This window comes from Neophocaena asiaeorientalis, unplaced genomic scaffold (genome assembly GCF_003031525.2).
Source record: "Neophocaena asiaeorientalis asiaeorientalis breed wild unplaced genomic scaffold, Neophocaena_asiaeorientalis_V1.1 scaffold912, whole genome shotgun sequence".
NCBI lineage: Eukaryota > Metazoa > Chordata > Mammalia > Artiodactyla > Phocoenidae > Neophocaena > Neophocaena asiaeorientalis.
The window spans coordinates 181,637-194,040 of NW_020175052.1; positions in this window are offsets into that span (position 1 = coordinate 181,637).

Below are 12,404 nucleotides of genomic sequence, written 5' to 3' on the forward strand. Positions count from 1 at the left end.
CGGCTTCCCGTGCGCGCGGCCCCTCGGGAGGGAGCGGGGAGGACACGTGGTGGGAGGAGGGAGGGTCCGGCCGGGAGCTGAGGGTGTTGGGAGGCGAGGGGAGGAGCGCGGCTGATGTCAGCGGGCCGCGGCGGCGCCGGGGGACGGCGCCCGCGCCAGCTCCCGACCCTCCTCCCGGCGTGGCTTCCGGCCGGTCCGCGCCGCGCGCTCCTCTTGGCTGAGCTCCCGACCCTCCGCCCGGCTCCGCCTCGCTGGCCGGAGTAGTGCTCTCTGCCCTCTCTGCTCCCCCTGGTGCAGTTTCCTGTGCACCATGTGCGACCTCGGCATAGATGAGGCAGGAAGAGCCCGGATTTATGTTTGAACTGAATGTAGCCTGGGTGCACACGTTCATGCGCTTATTTGCATGAACCACTGCTTTGCACTTGCTTGGACGAGCACTCGAGGCACTCTAAGGCATGCTTCAAGGAATGTGTTATGAAGAGTAGACCAGCGAGGGGGTTGGGGGGAGTGAGGAGGGGTCTAGGATCTTTTGGGAAGCATGCATATTCTGGCAGGCATATGTTCAGAATTTCGTACGTAATATACATGCTGAAGGAACTTCCTGATTTTTGTAGTTGTTGCGTGTTAAATCCCAAGTGTGTAATGCCATGGAGGAAGTAACTCTAAAGCAGGATCTTCTCCAAAATGTTCAAAGAATTTGCGTGCGGATCTGTGGACAATACAACAAAAGTGAGCGGAGAAGCCCTGAATCTCTTCTAATTCTAGAAAAAGATCCCGGGTTTGGTATTTTTGTTGGGAACTCATTAAAGAAGAAATTACTCTGACAATTGTTAAAGCGGAAATGTAGGACTTCTTTCGGGATTATTGAGATAGCTGGCAAGACTATCGCAATAGAGCTGAGCTCTCCGGCTCAACTCTGAAAACAGCAAAGACGAGTTGAGGAATTATCACCCACATGAGAGTGAGGAGGTCAGTGGGTGGAATACTAAGAGGAGACAAGAAGGGTAGAGGGACTCTTGCTAAACCAACTTAACGGGATGCTTGCTGATGGCAAGCCAGGTTGATCAGATATCCAGGGTGGGGGGCTCTCTCTGTGCTGGGAGGGCTGAGGACCGGAGGGGGTGTGTATGTGTCCCATGTAGAGGCCTAGTGGAAAAGAGGGTTCAGAGGAGCCTGACTAAAATTTGGTCAAGGAGAGAATTTTGTCAAAATTTTCAGACTGTCCCTGAGAACTGAGTGCCTGCAGGGAAAGATTTCTCCAAGTTTTTGTCGCCATTCCTGTATTTATTTATATGTGACTTTGATTTCTCTCTGCCACGGAGAGGCTACAGTGGAACTGTGGCGCTCTCAATATATAAAATACAGTATGACAATCGCATCTTTGAAGTGTAATTATGGCGGACAACCAAAGACCGAGACCAAAGAGGTCTAATCGGTGGAGAGCAGTCAATTCAAATATTGGGAGAGAGGTAGATATTAGGATTTTTTGTTTGTTTTTACGCACAATCCTTTTTGTGTATAAAGTTAACATTTTTAGAGCAAGTGTGACATCTTAGGTCAAATTGATTGACATTCCCATCTTTTCTGAGAAAATGGCTGGTTCAAATGGAAAGGTGAGGGAGTCAGGAAGGAGAAGAGTACTAGGGGCACTGCTGACAGCTCACCTTCTTATAAAAAAAGTATTGATACAGGTTATGAGATAACCAAAGAGGAATATTATGCTAGGGTTTTAGGCTCTGAGAGCCCCACTGTTCTCATGCAGCTTTGGTTAGGTTTTCCCTGGGAAAGAGCCCAACCAACAGTGTCCTACCTGAATTCTTGACTTTGAACCCACAGCCCCATGATCTCAATTATTGTCACAGGCCCACCTTTGTAGAAGTCCACAACTGCTAACACGACTTACTCATAGGAACAAAGTGCTGGGGTCAGCACAATACACTGCAGACATTCATGTTTGTGGTTAAGTCACATCACTTGTCTCTGCCTGAGTTTCCTCATCTTCGGAAAGAGGGGGTTGAGCTAGTTATTGTCTGAGCTTCCCCTCGCCTCTATCGTTCAGTGATTCCTTTCTCTGTAAGCCTTTGGCTTAGTCTGAATGGGGAGTGACTGAAGCTAGTCTTTGAAGTGGTGCATGGCTTTGGTACTTAGGTAGGATGGATATCTATTAGTAAGTGGTTAACAATTATGAACAGAACACCCATGGCATCAACATGGTAGTTCTTTAATGTGATTGGTCTGACTTCATCTTTCCTTCTGTTGAATTTTTGCAATACACAAACCATAGGGATTCCAAAGAGCCCAAGTCCCACAAAATACCTCTTGAACTGTAGTGTCTGCTGGTTAATACACATTTCTGACCTTCAGTACAGACTCCATGGCCCTCAGACAGCATAGCTACTGGCCCCCATTGCTCCATCTCTCAGGGACTGTGGTAGATTGAATTAATGGTCTTGCTTCTCTGTGTTTCTGTGGTAGTACACCCTGCTGTTACATAGCACACCTTGCTGAGGTCTCAGCTGTGCAGAATGTACTTCAATGCCCCTTCACTTGGCATGGCCATGTGACATGCTTTGGCCCATTGAATGTAGGTGGAAGTGACTACATGTGAGTCCTGAACATGGGTCCTAGAAGGTCTCACATATTCTCACTTATCTCTCTGGTAGCTTTTGTCCTCTGCCATGACAAAATCATGCCTAGTTAGTCACTGCCCCTCCAGCCTGGGCTCCAGAATGAGACCTGTGCTGCACAGCCATCCTGTGAACATGAGAAGAGGTCACTGTTTTGTTTTAAGCTATTCACTCCTCGGGAGGCTGGTTAGGTAGCATTTTTGTGGTGAAAGCTAATTGAGACAGTGACAACAGGCAGCCTTGGACTTAGAGCTCCCATCATTGGCCCTCATGGGGATGCTCTGAGGCAGGGGAAAGGAGAGTTGCCATTTCATGGTGGAAATCCTCAGATATGTGGACAAGGGAATCCGAGATTGAGAGTGGAGAAATAAAGAACCAAATGGGGGGAGGGCATGCAACTGCTGGCCGTATCTTTCTCTTCCCTGGGATTCTGGCACTTCAGAGGAAGATCAAGATATGACCTCTACTTTCATATTCCCAGTAAAGCCTGAAACTATTCCTGGGAGATCTTGATAAAATGGTAAGGGAAACCCTGCTCCGGACAGTTCTTGGAAGGGTTAAAAGGTTCCTGGAGAGGCAGTGTGTTGTTAGAGAAACTCAGAGGATTAAGGAACAGGTAGAGGTCTCTCTAGAAAAAAAGCAAAGAGAATTGTACTGAGTGTAGTACGGTAGTCCCCCCTTGTTCGCAGGGGACATGATCTAAGACCCCCAGTGGCTGCTTGAAACCAGTTAGTACTGAATCATTTTCTGTTCATGTCTTCCACCCACAAATTTAATACCTTTTCCATCTTAACTGAGCACTTATCATACACTGTGACCATAATTTTTGCAGTTTGAGGTGCAGCAGCAAAACTAGCATGGGTTTTGTCCTTCATTCCAATTTCATGAATAGAAGATTCGTTCTTACCATATCTTAGCAACCTCAGCATATGATTTTTTTACTTTCCTTATTAAGTTGAGAACTTTCACCTTTTCACTTAAAGGAAGCACTTTGTGATTTCTCTTTGGCATATCCAAATTACCAGCATCACTACTCTTGCACTTTGGAGCCATTATTAAGTAAAATAAGTACCACTTGACACAAGCACTGAGACACTGAGACAAATCAGTCTGATAATTGAAATGGCTACTAAGTGACTAATGGGCAGGATATGCTGGACAAAGGGATAATTCACTGTCCCAGGCAAGATGGAGGGTGATGGTGCAAGAATTCATCGTGCTACTCAGAACAGTGAACAATTTAAAACTTACGAGTTATTTCTGGAGTTTTCCATTTAATATTTTCAGACCATGGTAGACTATGGGTAACTAAAACTGTGGAAAGTTAAACCATGGATAAGGGGGGCATACTGTACAGACTACAAACAGACTCCCAAATGTATAAAGGCTCAAACAATAGAAATTTATCTTTCATTTATGTAACAGTCCTCTGTGGGTGTTCCTGGTCCACAGGTGACTCTCCTCCATGCTGTGACTTAGAGACCCATGTTCCTTCCATCTTGTGGCTCTGCCACACCCTCAGGCCTTGTGATTTTCTTCATCCATCAGAGTGAAGAGGAAAGAGAAAATGGAGAATGTACACCCCCCCTTTTTTTTTTAGCCCTAAAGTGACACACATCTCTTTGGATAGCTCACTGTGTTCCTGAGCTATGACCTTCACAAGTATTTCTCAGTTTTTTCCTCCTTCCCCGTTAACTGAGACACGATGAAGAAGTTGGACTTGGGTTTTTCCCTTCCTCCAAGTCATTTAGGCTCTGGTAAAACACGAGTTGGTTAAGTTCTGTTAAAATAAGTTTTCCTTAAAAGCAGGCTTTTGTTAAGGAGAATAGAGTACGCTGGGCTTATTTAAAAATGGTTAATTTTCCCCTTCCCCTTCTGGATATGTGAAGGGATTTTTCTCCCATATTCACCCTGAGAACCTGGTGAGGCTCCTGGACATAAAACTCAGGAAAGTGTGAGGGCTCCCAGGCAAATTTATCTCTTAAGCTAGTTGGGGCCCAGTCGCCAATAATTAGTCAATTGCCCTTTACATGTTCCTGCAAGGCTCCAGCTGCAGCTTCTGCTCCTAATAAACTATAATCCTCCATATTTGTCTGTCTCTCCAGTTTTCGGGATAGCAGTTTGTCCTGTAACCTCAATTCCCTGATGTATCTAAGACTTGTTGATTTTCAGTTTGTTCAGCTTTTTTTTTTTTTTTTTTTCTTTTTGTGAAGATAGGAGGGATGACTTCCAAGCTCTTCACATGTCAGACTGGCTAGGGCTTCTTTAAATAGGGAAGCTACTTATCTTTAACTTGCAGATAAGGCTATGGCAAATCTCCTACTTTACCTTTATCCTCAGAGATGACACAATTCAATAGCTAGCTTCCTTTACACCAGTGGAGTTGAGCTCAGTACAGCCCATTCATGCTGGTTCTTCTTACCTCTCAGTGTATATGTTATGTCTACAACCCTCTCTCATTCTCTTCTATAATATTCATTTATTGCTCCTAGTCTCAGCCTCTGAGGTGACACAAAACAAATCTAACATAACAGCCTTGTCGATATTTAAAAACTTCTGTTTTGTTCCTTCAAATCTCCCCTAAATGTTCCTGTTTTCTTCAATAGCTCCTCATAGGGCATGGTTTCATGCCCTATGTCCTTTGAGATTACTTATGATCTATTGTAGTTCAGGATTTTCCTGAGATCTTAGTAATACCATGATCCTCAAAGTAATTTTCCCACATATATTTTTGTGTGTATTTAGTTTTCTCTTCTTTCTACACTCAGAAGAGTCTTTTTACTGGAAAGGAAAAAGCAAACTAGTTCTTTGGCAGAAAACAAATTCTTCCCTAGCAGTGAATGCTAGGTCAGTTTCTCATGTGTCTTGTATAAGGGAAACTGAATGATATAATACTGTCCTCAACAACATTGTTTGAGAAAATGTAGTCTCAAAATTCAAATAATGTAGCTGTCAGCTTTTGCTGCACAATGGGGTGTGAGTGGACATATGTGAGCAGAGAAATGACCTGTGTTTGCACAGTGGGGCTTGCCTCTGATACTCCAATGGTTGGCTATGAAGAGTTTTCCCTGGGTTTTCCCTCCTTGAGCCTGGTCTCTGGACCACATGTGGATCTGACCTTAACTCACCCCACAGCCTGGAACCAAGTCCAACCAATTCACTGCTTGAAGCAGAGCTGCCAGTGGAGCCCAGCCTAGATCATCTGATCCATAGTTGGCCTAAAGACCAGTGAACATGAAAATAAATACTTTTTAATATAAACCACTAGGTTTTGGGAGATGGGACCAGGCTGATCACTTGAGCATAAGAGGCGAGCCCCACTGTGTAAGTACATGTCAATCCTCTGCTCATATTATAACCACTAACATACTGTTGGTCAAAGCAAGTCACGTGGCCAGGCCCGAAGTCAAGAGCTGGAGAAATACTCTCTCTCCACCATGAGGCCATGGTAGGAGGGTTGTCTCAGTCTGCCCAGGCTACCTGGACAAAATGCCATCGATTGGGTGGCTTAAACAGCAGACATTTATTTCTCACAGTTCTGGAGTCTGGGAAGTCCAAGATCAAGGTGCTGGCAAGGTAGGTTTCATTCTGAGGCCTCTTCTCTTGGCCTGTAGGAGACCACCATCTCACTGTGTGTTCCCATGCACTTTCTTCAGTGCTACATGTGGAAAGAGAGTGAGAATTCCTTCTCTCTTCCTCTTCCTATAAGGCCACCAATCCTATTGGATTAGGGACCCACTCTTTTTTTTTTTTTTTTTTTTTTGCGTTACGTGGGCCTCTCACTGTTGTGGCCTCTCCCGTTGCAGAGCACAGGCTCCGGACGCGCAGGCTCAGCGGCCATGGCTCACGGGCCCAGCCACTCCGCGGCATGTGGGATCTTCCCGGACTGGGGCACGAACCCGTGTCCCCTGCATCGGCAGGCAGACTCTCAACCACTGCGCCACCAGGGAAGCCCTAGGGACCCACTCTTACAACCTCGTTTAAACGTAATTACCTCCCAAAGACCCCATGTCCAAATAAAGTCATGTTGAGGGGCAAGGCTTCAATATATGAATTTTTAGAGGGCAATTCAGTCCATAGTAGGTGTCACTGTATAATACTACCACAAGGGATAAATAATTGGAAACAATAATTCAATCTGCAAAATTATTCATGACCCTCCCTTGTGCAAAATATACTCACACCCATTCCAAGATCCATCCCCACCCCCAAGTCTCATCTAATCACAGCATCAGCTCAAAGTCCAGACTTTCATGACTACATCAGGTCTGCTTGATCAGGAGACCTGTGATCTAAGAAGGCAAGTTACCCTCCTCCCCAGCTCTGCACACCCTGTATAGAATGAGAGCACAGGGACAGGATAACCACAATGGACACTTTGATTTGAAAGAGGCTGAGCAGTCTTTTTTTTTTTTTTTGCGGTTTGCGGGCCTCTCACTGTTGTGGTCTCTCCCGTTGCGGAGCACAGGCTCCGGACGCGCAGGCTCAGCGGCCATGGCTCACGGGCCCAGCCGCTCCGCAGCATGTGGGATCCTCCCGGACCAGGGCACGAACCCCTGTTCCCTGCATCGGCAGGCGGACTCTCAACCACTGCGCCACCAGGGAAGCCCTGAGCAGTCATATTTATAGCAATTCTGAAAGCCCAGTAGGCAAGTGTTGTCAGGTTTCACTGTCCTGGGGGGTTGGGAATGTCTCTTGGTTAGGCCCTGGGTCTGCTTCTGGGAGCGACTCCGAAGCTCATGTCCTTTACCACTATGGCTACACACTCTGGGAGGTCCTTCACTTTCCATCATTCTCCTTAGCCTCTTCTGAAGAGGCCATAAGGGAGCATGCCCATCTTGGTGGCAGAGTGGCCTTCTCAACCTGCTCCCTGCCTCTCTAAAATATAGAGGCTTACAGATCCTTATTCATTGTGAACACCCTCGGGGTTGTTTTTTTTGTTTTTATACTCTGGGTTTGTGAGGCACCTTTTGCAAACACAGCCCTCCTAAAAACTTTGTGAATTTTCTAAGTATTTGATTACAATCTGCATCATACGTCCAAAGACACACCTACCACTCTTTGGGGGATAAGCGCTCTCTCTCTCTCTCCCTCCCTCCCTCCCTCTCTCTCTCTCTCTCTCTCTCTCTCTCTCAACACAGTTAAGGAAATGTGGGGCACTTCAGGCTTCTGGGCCAAGCTTTTTGTTATTTCTAGTGGTCCTTTTGTGTAGTTGGAAGGATCTGCTCTGTGATACTTTAGTCCTTTCCAAGGTCTTAAAAAGAGCTATACTTTTGATTTGGTCTTTTTCTCAAGTCCGTGTTTTAATAGCCACTCCTGTGATTTGATGGGAAATAGTTTCGTTTCCCCTACTCTGCAATTTCTGTGATCTCTATATTCCCTCTAATCTCTGCTTGAAATCTGGCCAGTTTTTTCTCAGCTCATTTCGTAGCTGTCTTTACTCTAGTACTTTATCAAATGTAACTAGTAACAGCTAGTCCACAGCCAACAGTCTGCCTTAAAACTTTGTCCTCATTTCATTAGTTACTTGCCTTTCCAGTAACTACAGGTGACAGTTTTATCAAATATTTTACCGCTATATAAAACGTCATCATTTTCCAGTTTATAACAGTTTCTGGGCCACCTGCTTCCCAGCCCAATTTTTTTACACTTTTGTTACAGCAGCAGCTCACCTCTACTCACAAACTTTCTGTGAGTCAGCTTCTACTGTATTACATATATTCCCAAACTCAGTGTCTTACAAAAACAAGCATTTATTTTTATGCTCATGGGCCTGCATGTCAACTATTGTTTAGCTGATCTCAGCTGGGCTCACCTGGGTAGCTCTGCTTAGGCAGTGGGTTGGCTGCACATGTTTCCAGCTTGTGGGCTGGGCTCAGGTGTGCTCACGTGTGTTTGCTTTAGGTTCCAGATTGAAGGGACAGCAGCTACTAGAAGAAAACTCTTTTCATGGTGGATTACAGGCACACAGGAAGGCAACAGCATCTGTAAGAAAGCACATTTCAAGTCTTCATTTATTTACGCATATCCTGTTGGCCAAAGCAAGTCACGTGGCCGTGCCCAAAGTCAAGGGGCAGAGAAACATATGCCCTGCCTACCTTGAGGCCATAGGAATTATGTTTGCATATGTACAAAGACTGGAAGAAAACATAGAGAAATGAAAATGATTCATATGATAGAACAGTGGAATTGTATGTAATTAAAATTTTTTTCTAACATTATTATAAATGTTTTCATAATAATTTTAATTAGAATCCTATGGATCTTAGGAGTATGAAGTAATTGTAGAACAATCGTATAATAAAATAAAATATGTCCAGAAAAAAAAGGGGGTGGGCATAAAATACCACAGGAGCATAAAGAATTGGGACCAATAACGCATAATAATTTAGTACAAATTGCTATCTTTGTTTGCTTTTCTGCTGACTTCCTGTTATTAGGAGCCCAAATGATATGGTATAAAGACATGGCAGGGAGGAGAAGCATTCCATAATCCTCTGATTAGGTCTCTCAGTCTTTTCATGAGCCCGTGTTCCTGGCTTTCTCAGGTGCTTCTCTGCTTCCCACACCTTCACCCTTAAGTGAGACAGGAAGAGGGGGATGGAGCTGGATATTTCCCTTCTCCCAGGTCAGTTGGGCTCTGCTAAAACCCCAAGTTGTTTAGCCTCTGGTAAAATAGTTTCCCTTGAGGGCAGGATTTTGTTAAAAAGAACAGAATAGGGATTGCATTGAATCTATAGATTGCTTTCTTTACAGAATTAGAACAAAAATTTTTACAATTTGTATGGAAACACAAAAGACCCTGAACAGCCAAAGCAATCTTGAGAAGGAAAAACGGGGCTGGAGGAATCAGGAGCCCCAATTTTAAACTATACTACAAAGCTACAGTAATCAAGACAGTATGGTACTGGAACAAAAACAGAAACATAGATCAATGGAACAGGTTAGAAAGCCCAGAGATAAGCCCACACACATGTGGTCAACTAATGTATGACAAAGAAGGCAAGGAGATACAATGGGGAAAAGACAGCCTCTTCAGTAAGTGGTGCTGGGAAAACTGGACAGCTACATGTAAAAAATGAAATTAGAACACTCCCTAACACCATACACAAAAATAAACTCAAAATGGATTCAAGACCTAAATGTAAGGCCAGACAGTATAAAACTCTTAGAGGAAAGCATAGGCAGAACATTCTAGGACATAAATCACAGCAAGATCCTTTTTGATCTACCTCCTAGAGTAATGGAAATAAAAACTAAACAAATGGGACCCAATGAAACTTAAAAGCTTTTGCACAGCAAAGGAATCTATAAACAAGATCAAAAGACAACCCTCAGAATGGGAGAAAATATTTGCAAAAGAAGCAACTGACAAAGGAGTAATCTCCAAAATATATAAACAGCTCATGCAGCCCAACATTAAAAAAACAAACAACCCAATCAAAAACTGGGCAGAAGACCTAAATATACCTTTCTCCAAAGAAGACATACAGATTGCCAAGAGGCATATGAAAAGATGCTCAACATCACTAATTATTAGAGAAATGCAAGTCAAAACTACAATGAAGTATCACCTCACACCAGTTAGAATGGGCATCATCAAAAAATCTGCAAGCAACAAATGCTGGCGAGGGTGTGGAGAAAAGAGAACCCTCTTGCACTGTTGGTGGGAATGTAAATAGATACAGCCACTGTGGAGAACAGTATGGAGGTTCCTTAATAAACTAAAAATAGAATTACCATATGATCCAGCAATCCCATTCCTGGGCACATACCCAGAGAAAACCATAATTCAAAAAGACACATGCACCCCACTGTTCATTTCAGCACTGTTTACAATAGCCAGGTCATGGAAGCAACCTAAATGCCCATTGACAGATGAATGGATAAAGAAGATGTGGTACATATATACAATGGAATATTACTCAGCCATAAAAAGGAATGAAATTGGGTCATTTGTAGAGATGTGGATGGACTTAGAGAACGTCATACAGAGTGAAGAAAGTCAGAAAGAGAAAAACAAATATCGCATATTAACGCATATATATGGAATGTAGAAAAATGGTACAGATGAACCGGTTTGCAAGGTAGAAATAGAGACACAGATGTAGAGAACAAATGTATGGACACCAAAGGGGGAAAGTGTTGGGCGGGGCAGGCATGGTGTGATGAATTGGGAGATTGGGACTGACATATATACACTAATACGTATAAAATAGATAACTAATAAGAACCTGCTGTATAAAAAAAATAAATAAAATAAAATTTAAAAAAATACAAAAAAACAAAAACAGAACAAAAAAGAACAGAACACTATGGACTTGTTTCAAAAAACCTACTTGTCCTCTTCCCTTGCCAGAAACATGAGGGGAATTTTCTCTGATCTTTACTCTGAGGACCTGATGGGGCTCCTGAAGGTAAAACTTATGAATGCTAAGGGCTCCACTAAGACTCAGCCCCTGGAATTTTTAACTTATAGCTGGTCCACACTTAGACTCTAGCAAGTGTTTCTACCCATACTGGCTCCAGCGGTGGACTCCTTCTCCCAGGAAGCTGTGATTCTCTGTATTCACCTGTCTCTCTAATTTTCAGTGTGGCAACTTGCCTTACGACCTCAATTTTCTCACAGATCTAAGAAGGGTTGTTGATTTTTTTTTTCAGCTTTTCTTCTTGGGAGGACAAGAATGACCACCTCCAAGCCCTTTACATGTCAGAGAGAAACTGCTTTTCTTATTAGAAAAAAAGAAAACTTTTTCTCATGGAAAAGAATAGAAATTGCTTGAAATTCTCATGACACACATGTAACTGCTGAATATGGTTGTTTCTTAGGAAAATTTGAGGGAATAACATAGAAATGTAACTCAGTAAAGGTGAATCAGTAAGGTGATAAATGGATGACATTTACTATTTATCCCTTAGGTGTCCAATTCTTGATGTAAGGAGTGAATTTAGAGATTTTGGAGGAGTAGATGGAAGCTAATTTGTGGGTCAGTCTTGTCTGAATAGCATTGCTGCCAGCCTAGCTTTTGCTAGAAGCTTGAAGAGAGATGATTTGCAAATGAGAAACAGAAACGCTGGTGTTTTATATTGCCCACAGGAAGACTCCATGTGCTTAGGAATCCACATCACCGGGGAAGGGCAGGGTGGGACAGAGTTGACATGCAGTGACAAAATTACAAAAATTAAGTGACCTGGATAGAAGGGTACCTGCGGGCAAAGCCAGACTTTTCTTTATGAAAGTAATTTTAGATCCGTTTCAGCCCATGCTGGTTGGAATCCTTAAGGTTCTAAACCTCAAGCATGGTAAAGTACTGAATAATTTTTGCCTTGAAAACCTTTCAAGCAGATGTTACTAGTTGTCCTACAGAGGTTATGGAAAAACAGTAGTCCCATGAATCATCTACTGGTCTTTTCTATCAGCATAAATGCATGTTACATGCTTCCCCCTCCTTCTTCCTTAAGTGAGACAGGAAGACAGGGCTGGAGTTGGTTATTTCCCTCCCCAGTTCTCAATCTGCGTCTTACTAGACTATGGTACATTGTTACATTACTGTCCCCCAAAGGTCATGTGTCTCAGGCTCCACCCCCATGTGATGTCCTTCCACATCAACTCTGGACTCGGCCATGGGGCTTGTGTTGACCAATGAGTCATCAGCAAGTCTGAAGCAAGCAGAGGCTTGATAAGCATTTGTGCATTGATACTGGCTCTCTTGGAGCCCAGTTGCCAAGGAAACAAGTCTGTGCTCTCCTGCTGGAGAGGTGATGTGGAGGAGAATC